This window comes from Globicephala melas, chromosome 13 (assembly GCF_963455315.2).
Source record: "Globicephala melas chromosome 13, mGloMel1.2, whole genome shotgun sequence".
Taxonomy (NCBI): Eukaryota; Metazoa; Chordata; class Mammalia; order Artiodactyla; family Delphinidae; genus Globicephala; species Globicephala melas.
Window position 1 is genome coordinate 86,734,058 of NC_083326.1, and position 12,317 is coordinate 86,746,374.

The 12,317-nt window shown below is 48.2% G+C and overlaps 2 protein-coding genes across 16 annotated transcripts in view; one reads left to right on the forward strand and one right to left on the reverse strand.

Moving 5' to 3' along the window:
• GLT1D1 (glycosyltransferase 1 domain containing 1) overlaps positions 1-12,317 on the forward strand; it is a 186,026-nt gene that overhangs the window by 166,689 nt on the left and 7,020 nt on the right. For 9 of the 14 annotated variants that reach the window (XR_009566406.1, XR_009566411.1, XR_009566412.1 and 6 more), the window contains 4 exons: positions 103-2,169; positions 2,978-4,466; positions 5,826-6,011; positions 12,134-12,258. The gene's annotated coding sequence lies outside the window, so the exon portion shown is untranslated. The remainder of the gene's footprint in view (positions 1-102; positions 2,170-2,977; positions 4,467-5,825; positions 6,012-12,133; positions 12,259-12,317) is intronic. The other 5 variants (XR_009566410.1, XR_009566413.1, XR_009566417.1 and 2 more) reach the window with 5 other exon arrangements.
• Positions 1-12,317, reverse strand: part of TMEM132D (transmembrane protein 132D) — a 640,506-nt gene that overhangs the window by 17,873 nt on the left and 610,316 nt on the right. The window lies entirely within an intron of this gene.

Here is a 12,317-nt window from a genome sequence, read left to right on the forward strand (position 1 = left end):
GATATATTCCTCACGCTTCCTGGGAGCCTCTCAGTGGGATTCTCCCCACCTGCCTGCCGTGGTAACTAGCTCAGTAACTCATTTCCCGTCTCTTCCATTTAGGTGTCCTGTCCTACCCCCCACTCCCGCCTCCACGTCCTGGAATCAGTCCCCAGACGCACCCGCCGCCCTCCAGTCCGTGGCCCAGGCTCTGCTTTCCAGAGAATCCAGACACGTTAATCCAGGCCCACGTTAGCTCATTTCATCCTCAGAACAACCCCGAGATGAGCATTCCCATCAGTCCCCTATTCCAGAGGAGGAGGCTGAGAGTTAAAGGAGCTTGACTGTGCTCCCGGGATGCGGCCCTGGGGTCTGGCTGTGGAATCCACGATCTCAGCCTGTGCTGGTCTACCAGGCTGCTCCCCTCTGCCCACGTGTGACAGAAAAGCCAGGTTCAAAGAAAAGACCTTGTGCCCTTGTCTTTGTCTCCCCGCTCTCCAGGGGAGCTCGTGCTCATCCTAAGCAAGACTTGGGGCAAAGCTCTGGGGTCGTGTGGTAGCATGAAGACGGCCCCCAAAGATACCAGGTTCTGATCCTCGGAACCGGTACGTTACCTTATTTGGCAAAAAGGACTTTGCGGGTGTGATTAAGGGTCTGGAGATGCACAGATTACCCTAGATTACCCAGGTGGGCCCTAAACGTAGTCCGAGTGCCTTTATAGGAGAGGAACAGAGGGACATTCGACCACCGTGACAGAGGAAGAACATGTGTCACCGAAGCAAGATGCTACATGGCCGGCTTTGAGGATGCAGGCCAGGGCCAAGGAATCCAAGGAAGGCGTCTCTAGAAGCTGGAAGAGGCTGGGAATCATTCTCTCCTAGAGCCTCTGGGAGCAGTGTGGCCCTGCCGATACCTTGTGAAGCTGATGAAGGACTTCTGCCCCCAGAACTGTGAGAGAATAAACGTGTGTGGTTTTCAAGTCACTTTTTTTTTTTTTTTTTTTGGCCACACTGCACAGCTTGTGGGATCTTAGTTCCCTGACCAGGGATCGAACCCGCGCCCCCTGCGGTGGAAGCGCAGAGTCCTGACCACTGGACCGCCAGGGAAGTCCCTAATGTGTGTGGTTTTAAGCCACCGGGCTTGTGGTCATTTGTCCCAGCAGGAGACGGCCACAGAGAGGGAGAGGAGGATGGGCAGAGGCCACGCGGGCTCCTTCTCGGCTCTGGGGCTTGGCTGGTTGAGCTTGGAAGAAAGATGGGCAGGAGCAAGGCCCCTGGTTTATTGAGCACGTAATACGTGCCCGGCCGAGCAGCTGAACACATCCCAGGTGTGGTCCCAGTTAGTGGTCACGAGAACCCAGGACGTGGGTGCTGTTACTGTCAGTTCACGGGAGGTCAACCTGAGGTCCAAGACATTAGGTACCATTTCCCAAGGACGCACAGCTGGGAAGTGGCAAAGACCAGACTCAACCCAAGTCTGCCCCCAGCTGCCCCGCCTCCGGCACGGGCATCGCTCTTGCCCGGATGCGCTCTCGCCGTCTGTTGTTTTGTTCATTTGTTTGTTTTTGTGGTACGCGGGCCTCTCACTGCTGTGGCCTCTCCCGTTGTGGAGCACAGGCTCCGGACGTGCTGGCTCAGCGGCCATGGCTCACGGGCCCAGCCGCTCCACGGCATGTGGGATCTTCCCGGACCGGGGCACGAACCCGTGTCCCCTGCATCGGCAGGTGGACTCTCAACCACTGCGCCACCAGGGAAGCCCGCAGTCTGTAGTTTTTTAAAGGATGCGGGCCTTCCCTCCAGCACTTAGAGGGGCGTGAAGAAAAGCAAAGCAGAAATCACTAGGTTGTTCAAACATCTTAGAAAGGATTGCTAGTGACGGCCCCTTTGATCTTCCTGGTGAGGGGACAAGGGCACAGCACACACGTGGGGGCACTGGGAGGCTTGGCACCAGGGGATGGTCAGTGACCCGGAGGGAAGCACGGGCCCGGGTCCATTTCTGAGCTGGAGCTGGTGACCCTCCTGTAGCGGAAGTACTTAAATCTGATGAAAGGCAGAACGGAACCAGCCCACGGGGCTCTGCTGTAACTTGTGTCCTGGCCACGGCCCTTTCTTCTTCAGGGCTGGCGAGTCTTGAATCTAGGCTTTTCTCTTTTTACGCCTTTCAAGTCTGAATCAGGCTGAATTGCCACAGGTAAGCCGACCGGGGGCGGGGGGGGGGGGGAGGTGGTGAGAGAGAGAGGAAATAGTGACAAGACTTGGTTTCAGAAAAAGAAGCTGTTTCATGACCTTAATTTTCTGGGCCCTCTTGCCAAACCAGGGGTTCTAAGAAGAGACACGTGGAGATCATCGTGGGTAAAAGCCATCCCCTAATCCCCCTGTGGGTGAGAGATGCAGATGCCTGGTGTGGTTATTCTTCGTGTTTTGTTGTTTTGATTTTAAAACTCTGTGTTTTCTCCTTGAGGAAATAAGAAGTTGGGGCTAGACACGGGTAAAAGGGCTGAGGAAGGAAGGTAAGCGGAGGGAAGGCAGGGCTTGACACCCAGGAAGCTGCTCTTAGCAGACACGCGTGGGGGCAGCTGATGCCCCGGACTTGGAAGGGCAGTGCTGGGTCGGAGGGGCGGAGCGCTGAGGTAGAGATTTTGTGTGTGTGTGTGTGTGTGTGTGTGTGTGTGTGTGTGTGTGTGTGTGTGTGTGTGTGTGTGTGTGTGTGTGTGTGTGTGTTTACATCAAGTAATAAGAGCAGCACCCTCATTTGATGGGGGGTTTGTTAATCTCTGCCCCCAGACGCTCCTTCGGGATGGACTGCAGTCAGCACCCAGCCCTCTCTGTCTCCCCTTGGGCTCTGCCTGAGCTGCATAGGTCACCTCCCTGTGGCAGGTCACGCCAGGTGCCTGGGAGAGGAGGCAGCACCGCCCAGCAGTTCAGTCGGCAGGGGACAGAGCCCCTGCCGTGGCTCGATTTCTCCCTCTGCCTGACGCTCTCCCTCTTTCTCTTCACAGGGCTTGATCCCTAAGAGACATCTTGGGACCTCCCTGGCGTTCCAGTGGTTAAGACTCTGCACTTCCATTTCAGGGGGCACAGGTTCGATCCCTGGTGGGGGAACTGTAAGACCTTACATGCTGAGCAGATAGGCCAACAAAGAAAAATAAAAAAGGACCCGAGACATCTTGGCCCCAGATTCCAGCTCAGCATCTGTTTCTGCAGAACTCACCTGTCTTAGTCAGCTCAGGCTGCTATTAAAAAATGACCAAATGGGGTGGCTTATAAGCAGCAGACATTTATTTCTGACATTTCTGGGGGCTGGAAGGACAGGATAACGGCTCCATCAGATTTGGTACCCGCTACCTGCTGCAGAGACGGATGTCTTCCTTTTGTCCTCACAGGGTGGAAGGTGTGAGGGAGCTCTCTGGGTCTCTTTTATAAAGGGCACTAATCCCAAAGTGAGGGCTGCATCCTCACCTAATCACCTCTCAAAGGACCCACCTCCTGCCACCATCACATTGGGCACCAGGTTTCAACGTATGGGTTCCAGAGGGACACAGACCCCTCAGTCTATAGCACCACCTATGACACGAGCTTCTTAGTATGTCCTTTCCTCCAGGCAGCCCTCGATTTGTCTTGTGTTAGTGGAGAATGGTTCATGTCAGCAGGTTCCTCACCTTGAATGGTCATGGACCAAGGTCATGGTTCCGATGGTTGAGTTTCTATTAACAGGGTGCTACGCAAGATAAGGACTGACTACATTTCACTGTTATTTGAAACCATGTGGAATATTGCCAAAGAGGAATAAAATCTAACAAAGGCAGACTCCAAGATCTTCTGCAGACCTACGATAGTGGATTGAATCCCCCCAGATTCCTGTCTACCCAGCACCTCAGATTGTGACCTTACTTGGAAATAGGGTCTTTGCACATGGAATTAGTTAAGATGCGGTCAGACTCGATTAGGGTGGATTCTAAATCCAATGAGAGTGTCCCTGTAAGAGACAGAAAAGGACACACAGAGACTGAGGGAAGAAGGCCAGTGATGACAGAGCCAGAGCTTGGAAGGATGCGGCCACAGCCAGAGGATGCCTGGAGCCCCCAGTAGCTGGAAGAGGCAGGAAGCCTCCTCCCCTAGAGCCCCCAGAAAGAGCACGGCCCTGCCCATGCCCTGATTTTGGGATTCAGGCCTCCAGAACTGCGAGAGAGTGAATGGAGTGACCCAGTTTGTGATAATTTGTTACGGCAGCTCCAGAAAACGAGCGGACCTCCCAGGCGAGACCTCCCAATTAAGCCAGTGAACCTCCATTTTGACGGACGCCACGGCTGCTTCTCATGTACACTGACAGTTCAGAGCTACCGACAGGAGGACGTCCCACGCCCAGAGAAGGGGTCGTTCTATTACCTTCTCATTCCACAAAGAACGGGCTGATCTGAGTAGCTTCTTCCAAAGATGAAATCCACCCGTCTGTTCGGAAAGGCTCTGGCTTTGATTGCATCTTCTAAGGTGAGTGAGAACTGATCATGAAGCCCCTTGTCCCCGTCAATCCTTCAACAAAAGCCCAGCTTTCCTGGCTGCTTTGCGCTGTAGGATTCTCTGCTTAATATCCAGCAATGCTGGACAGCAATCCTTACGAGGCTAACATAAATGCCATCTGAAACACGCATCGCAAATGCAGCCTGATGATGCCTGTGTCGACTCAGCGTCACCTACTTAACATGTTTATTCACCACCGCCGTAAGTGACGTTACTGGTGGTACAGGGGTCCTGGATCAGCAGGTCAGGGGGTGCCCCTGCAGCACCTTTTGTTTGGTGGAGGTGGTGGGGTGGCAGTGCCACGGCTGGAAATGACTGCTACCTTTCTGACATCACCCCCTCCCTCCCTGCATGGATCCATCACTCCCTCCCTCTCTCCCTCAGTCCATCCATCCATCCATCCTTCCATTCATCCATCCATCTATCCATCCATCCATCCATCCATCCATCCATCCTTCCATCCATCCATCCTTCCATCCATCCATCCATCCATCCATCCTTCCATCCATCCATCCTTCCTTCCATCCATCCATCCCTCCTTCTTTCTCTCCCTCCTTCCTTTCTTCCTTCCTTCCTCCCTTTATTATTTAAATAATCTTATTATGACTTATTTTCTGTTTAACTTTTTTATTGCCTACAGATAGGTGTACACATCATGACTGTTCTGCTCAATGACATTTCACAGTGAACAAACTTGTAACCTGAACCCAGTTCCAGAGGCAGAGCACCGTGGTTCACATGGGAAGCCCCTCATGCCCTTCCAGCCCTAGCCCCACCCCCGACCTGAGTAAGGGCTCTAACCTCTCTCCTCATATCTTTGCTTCGTCTTCCCTGTTTTAAGCCTTTGGTATAAATGGGCTCACATCCCCTGTACTTGTGTTCGTGAGACTGAGTTATGTGGTTCATTCCTTCTCATGGTGTGATACACCACAGTTTGCGTATCCGTTCTCTCATCTGTGGACATTTGGGGGTTTCCAGTTTGGGGCTATGACACATAGTGCTGCCATGGACCATCATACACATGTCTCTGGGTGAACAGACATAGCCTTTTCTGTGGGTACATACGTGGGTCACAGAGTTTACATGCGCCCCACTTTTATTTGTACAAAAGTGCACAGGGCATTCTTTAAAGATGCAAACATATATTACTACCACGTGACTCTCTGGACACTATTCTAAAAACTCATCCAAGGTTCTCCACTGCTTTAGGGTAATATAGTAGATTCTTCACATGAGCCGCCAGGTCTGACGTGGTCTGGCTCCTGCTGGGTTCCTTGGTCTCATGCAACACGACTCTCCTCCTTGACCCTGCATTTCACTGCCTTTCAGTTCCCTGGTGTTGGAAAGATGGGACAGTCTCCTTAATCAAGACTCTAGGATGTGATGCAATCCATGGACGAGTGGTTGGGTCTTGGACATCTAGAAGGGTGAGGATGGTGACGAAAATCGGGCTCACCCACACCTGGGCATCATGGAACTCAAGAGAATTGGCTGGAAATCACTTACTAAAGAGAGGTGAGGCCAGAACACATTCCTTTTCTATTAATATGTAACACTCAGACTGTATGAAAGAGAAAACACATATGCAAGCATAGTAGAGACATGATAGATGGGAAGGGGAAAAGTGAATCAGGAATAGCGAGTCTGCTAGATGGACACCAGGAGTCTGCAGGCACCCTGGCCGTCAGGAAGGCTGAGCGCTGCCCCCAGGCTGGTGGAAGCCCGCGCCCAGGACAGCCACATCACAAGCACCGAGGTGGCACATGAGGTTACCTGGATGAGTTCCTGCTACTTCCTGGCAGGACTGGCTGCAGGCTTTGGTGCAGGGGGCCCAGCAGATGGCAGGTGAGGGCAGCCACACCTCCCCTTGGCTGGACACACTCTTTTTGAAGGCATGGAGGAGGGTGTAAGCAAACCATCTTAGGGTCCCCCGGTTTCCCTTCCCAAACGGAACAAAAGAAGCAGCGTAGCAACCTTATGCAGAAACATCCGGCACAGATTTCTTTGGCTTTTGACTGAATTTTGCAGTGAAAATGCTCCTCCAGGCCACCGCAGAGAAGTTCGCCCTCCCTGCCTCTTGGCAGGCATCCCGTGGAACTCCTATCTCCAGCAAGGTCTCCCACAGGGAATCCCTTATCCAGTGAGACCCCAGATCTGTCCTCAACCACACAGCCTTCCTCTGGTGCACCCCGGGCAGGCGAGTGCACGAGAGGCTGATCAGTTAGGAGATCTGACGGGTCATGCTAAGCCCGAGGGCTTGGCACAGAGATGGAGATAACATGCTGTCGCTTCTCACTTAAAAAATGATGCAAATGAACTAATTTACAAAACAGAAATAGACGCACAGACATAGAAAACAAACATGGTTGCCAAATGGAAAAGGGGTGAGAAAGGGATAAATTAGGAGTTTGGGGTTAGCAGATACTCACTACTATATATAAAATAGATAACCTAGGACCTGCCATATGGCACAGGGAACTATACTCAGTACCTTGTAATAACCTGTAATGGAAAAGAATCTGAAAAGGAATACACACACACACACACACACACACACACACACACACACACATACACATATATATGGCTGAGTCACTTTGCTGTACACCTGAAACAAGCACAACATTGTAAATCAACTACACTTCAATCAAAAATAAAATGATAGGGCTTCCCTGGTGGCGCAGTGGCTGGGAGTCCGCCTGCCGATGTGGGGGACGCGGGTTCGTGCCCCGGTCCGGGAGGATCCCACATGCCGCGGAGCGGCTGGGCCCGTGAGCCATGGCCGCTGAGCCTGCGCGTCCGGAGCCTGTGCTCCGCAACGGGAGAGGCCGCAGCAGTGAGAGGCCCGCGTACTGAAAAAAAAAAAAAAAAGAAAAAAAAGAAAAATAAAATGATAAAAAATTCTTCTTGGGTAAAGGAGCAGCTAACCAACCCTTGTCATTTCGTAGCAAGAAAGGCACAAGAATACTGCAAATCTAAATTTACATGACTGATGGAGAATGATAGTAATCACAGCTAACGTTTAGACAAGCCACAGCCTGGGAGAAAATATCTGCATGCACCTGATAAGGGCTGGCGTCCAAAATATACAAAGCATTCTTAAAACTTAACAATAAGAAAAATAAAATGGGTGAAAGAGCTAAACAGACACCTCACCCAGGAAGGTACACAGATGGCAAAAAAGCACATGCAAAGGTGTTCCATATGTTGTCAGGGAACCGCAAATTAAAACAATGAGATACCACCACACACCCATCAGAATGACTAAAATCCAGAACATTAACACCACCAAATGCTGGCGAGGATGCAGAAGAGGGATACTCTGCTTCACTGCTGGTGGGAATACAAAATGGTACAGAGCCACCCTGGAAGACAGTCTGGCAGTGTCTTACAAAGCTGGGCGTATCCTCACAATAGGATCCGGCAATTGTGCTCCTTGGTATTTACCCAAATGAGCTGGAAAACATATGTCTACATGAAATGTTTTTAGCAGTTTTATTCATAATCGCCAAAACTTGGAAGCAACCAGGATGTCCTTCAGCAGGTGAATGGATGAATAAACGGTGGTCCATCCAGACATAGGAGTATTCAGTGCTCAAAAGAAATGAGCTATCAAGCCAGGCGAAGGCGTGGAGGAACCTTAAAAGCACGTTGCCACGTGAAAGAAGCCGATCTGAAAAGACTACACACTGTATGATTCCAACTCTATGACTTTCTGGGAAAGGCAAAACTCTGGAGACAGGAAAAAGATCAGGGGCTAGGAAGGAGGGAGGGAGGGATGAACAGGCAGAGCACAGAGGACTTTTAGGGCAGTGAAGCTACTCTGTGTGATACTGCGATGGTGGATACACGTCATTATGCTTGGGTCAAGAATCATAGAAGACACAACATAAAAGTTTCACCAAGAGTGAACTCAAGAAGATGAAATAATGCCATTTGCAGTAACATGGATCGACCTACAGAGGATCATACGAAGTGAAGTAAGTCGGACAGAGAAAGACAAATATCATATGATGTCACTTATAGGTGGAATCTAATATGACACAAATGAACTTAGCGATGAAAGAGAAAGAGACTCACAGACATAGAAAACAAACTTGTGGTTACCAAAGGGGAAAAGGGATAGGAGAGGAATAAATCAGGAGTTTGGGGTTAACAGAGACACACCACTATCTATAAAACAGATAAACAATAAGGACCTACTCTATAGCACAGGAAGCTATATTCAATATCCTGTAATAAACCACAATGGAAAAGAATCGGAAAAAATATGTATACGTATGTACAACTGAATCACTCTGCTGTACACCAGAAACTAACAGAACGTTGTAAGTCAACGACACTTCACTAAGAAAGAATGGAGACTATGAGCTTTAGTTATCAATAAATATCAAAACTGGTTCAAAAAGCCCCCTTAGTGTTTATTATAGTATTGTCTATACTCCAGACACTGTTCTAGGTGCTTTTCGTGTTTTATTTAATCTTTATAATAACTCAGTCAGGTAAGTATTGTTATCATGACTATGTTTTGAGAGAGGAAACTAAGGTATCGAATGGGCCAGGTCACAGCTGTCGGGAATCTAAGTATCCCGGCTCCTGGGGCTGCACTTTCAGGCTCTCTCCTATTCTGAGCCTTGGACTCCAACCCAGAACACACCAGTCAGCTCTGAAATGACAGTCTGATCTCAGACTGCATGGCCATGCAAAGAAATACTTCTGTCAATAAGGTCAGGTTTCCTCTCAATGAGTTTTTAAAACATATAAAGCTTTGTCATATGCTGTAAACGTTTTAGATTGGCTTTTCAAGTCTGAACACCTCGTTGGAGATTTTCTTCTCTACTGTTAATTATTTTTCAGTATAAGAATTGGAAGTTGATACAGGCTCATGGTTTAAAGTCAAACAGAACAGGAAGAAGCATGTGCAGTGAAATGTAAGCCCCGCCCCCTCCCAGCCTGAGCTCTCCCAGCTCCCCACCCTGAAAGTAACTGTCATCATCAGTCTCTTGTGCCTCCTTCCAGAAGGTTCTATGCATGTACAAGCATTTAAGTATATATTTTCTTATTTTTTTAGAAAACATGGCCAACGTTCTATGTTCGGTGCTTTTTCCTTAAAAAATCTAGCTTGTGGGTAGTTCTAAATCCTTCTCAGTCCATTTCAGGTTTCTAATATTCAAGAGTCTAAGAATCAAAGCCATACTTTTGAGTTGCCACATCCCACTCCTAGACATATATCCAGACAAAACTATAATTCAAGAAGATAGCTGCACCCCAATGTTCACAGCAGCACTATTCACAATAGCCAAGACATGGAAACAACCTAAATGTCCATCAACAGAGGAATGGATAAAGAAGATGTGGTGTAGATGCAATGGAATAGTACTTAGCTATAAAAATGAACGAAATAATGCTATTTGCAGCTACATGGATGGACCTAGAGATTATCATACTAAGTGAAGTGACTCAGAAAGAGAAAGACAGATATCGTATGATATCACTTATATGTGGAATCTAAAATATGACACAAATGAACTTAGCGATGAAACAGAAACAGACCCACAGACATAGCGAACAAATTTATGTTACCAAAGGGGAAAGGGGGTGGGGGAGGGATAAATTAGGAGTTTAGGATTAGTAGATACACACTACTATATATAAAATAGATAAACAACAATGTCCTGCTGCATAGCCCAGGGAACTATATTCACTACCCTGTGATAAACCATAATGGAGAAGAATCTGAAAAAGAATATATATATCTGAATCACTTTGCTGTACACCTGAAACTAACACAACACTGTAAATCAACTCTACTTCAATTAAAAAAAAAAAAGCAGGGGATGGTAGAGATTAAGTGTCTGATTTCAAGAAGCTGATGGCATCGTCGGGGGCAAAGACACACATTCAGATCACGGCGGGATTGAGAAAACGAAACAGAACCACTGCTAGGCTACAGAGGGATGAGGGAGGGGAATGGAGACAGGGGAAGAAGGCGATATTTTAACTGAGACCTGAATCTTAAGTCATGGGTCAACCATGAGAGGACATGAGCTGAGGGTATTTAGGAAGAGGAAAAAGCAAGTGTAAAAGTCAGACAGTAGAAATGACCATGAAATCTTGGAGAAATAAAACAAGTGCAGGACACGATGGCCGAAGCCCAAGGGAGAGAAGCAACGTGGGTGAGTGGAGGTTGGCAGGGCCAGATCATACACGGTTAAGGTGAGGAGGTTAGATTTTAGAAAAAGCAGTGCGTAAGGCCATTAGGACGCTCTGTGCATGGGCCTGATTTACGTGTTTCAGAAGCCACTTCAGCTACTTGGTGAGACGTGGGCTGTGGGGAGCAAAAGGGCTGAACGCAACGTCCCCAGGTGGATGCTAATGTCAGTGCGCGAACGTCTGAGGAGAATCAGGATGTCTGCATGGTAGCAGGGTGCCACCCCGAGATTAACTGCAAAGGGGAAGAAGTAACTTCACAGTGGAGACACCTGCCATGTCATCAAAGTGGACACCACCGGGGAAGAAACCACACTGATATCCCATCACATCACTTTTGGGCTGTGTTTGTCAGAAAAGCATAACCTCCATCTACTCAGGAGAAAACATCAGACAGACCGAAATCGGGAAACACACTACAACACATCTGACCGGGACTCTTCAAGGATGCCAAGGTCATGAAAACTAAGGACGGACGGAGGGATTGTCCATGGTGCTCACCTGGCCCCAGGAGGGCCAGTTGCACCCACGCCCCGGACCCCCAAGTCTCACCTGTAGGCACATGTACTTGTTTGTAAAACAAGTTGACTTATGACGTACTACCCAAATGTGCACGCATCTTACCTGCACAACTGGCTGGCTGCTTGCACGTGTGTACACCTGTGCAGCTCTCCCAGCTCCACACCACCCGCAGCCTCCCAAAGTATCCCTCATCCTTCTTTCCAGCACTCCCCCACCCGTTAACCCTTATTTTGGCTTTTCTTCCTGTGGATTAGTTTCACGCGTTCTAGAACACTCCATAGAGAAGAAATGATATTGCATATGTCCTCTTTTCTTTCCGGCTTCATTAGCTCACCTTTAGGCTTGTGAACTGTGTCCATGCTCACTGCTCTCGTTGAGTAGCATTTCATTTCTTTCTTTCTTTCTTTTTTTTTTTGTGTGTGAGAGCGGTATTTCATTGTGCGAACCCACGGCTCTATGTTTATCTATCCTCCTGGCTCATGTCCAGCTTTGGGCCATCACACGTGATGCTGCTGTGAACGTTCTCGTACACAGCTTTTTTTTCTTAATTAAAAAAATTATTATTGAAGTAGAGTTGATTTACAATGTTGTGTTAGTTTCAGGTGTATAGCAAAGTGATTCAGTTATACATATATATAATATATGCATATATATATATATCTATTCTTTTTCAGATTCTTTCCTCATATAGGTTATTAAAAAATATTAAGTATAGTTCCCTGTGCTATACAGTAGGTCCTTGTTGTTTATCTATTTTATACAGAGTAGTGTGTCTATGTTTATCCCAACCCCCTAATTTATCCCTCCCCACGCCCTTTCCCCTTTGGTAACCATAAGTTTGCCTTCTATGTCTGTGAGTCTGTCTCTGTTTTGTAAAGAAGTTCATTTGTATCTTTTTTTTTTAGATTCCATGGATAAGTGATGTCACATGGTATTTGTCTTTCTCTGCCTGACTCAGCCATAAAAAAAGATGGAAATAATGCCATTTGCAGCACCATGGATGGACCTAGAGATGATCCTGCTAAGTGAGGTAAGTTGTATACAACTTTTGATGATGCGTGCACGCCCTCATTTTTCTTGGATGAATTT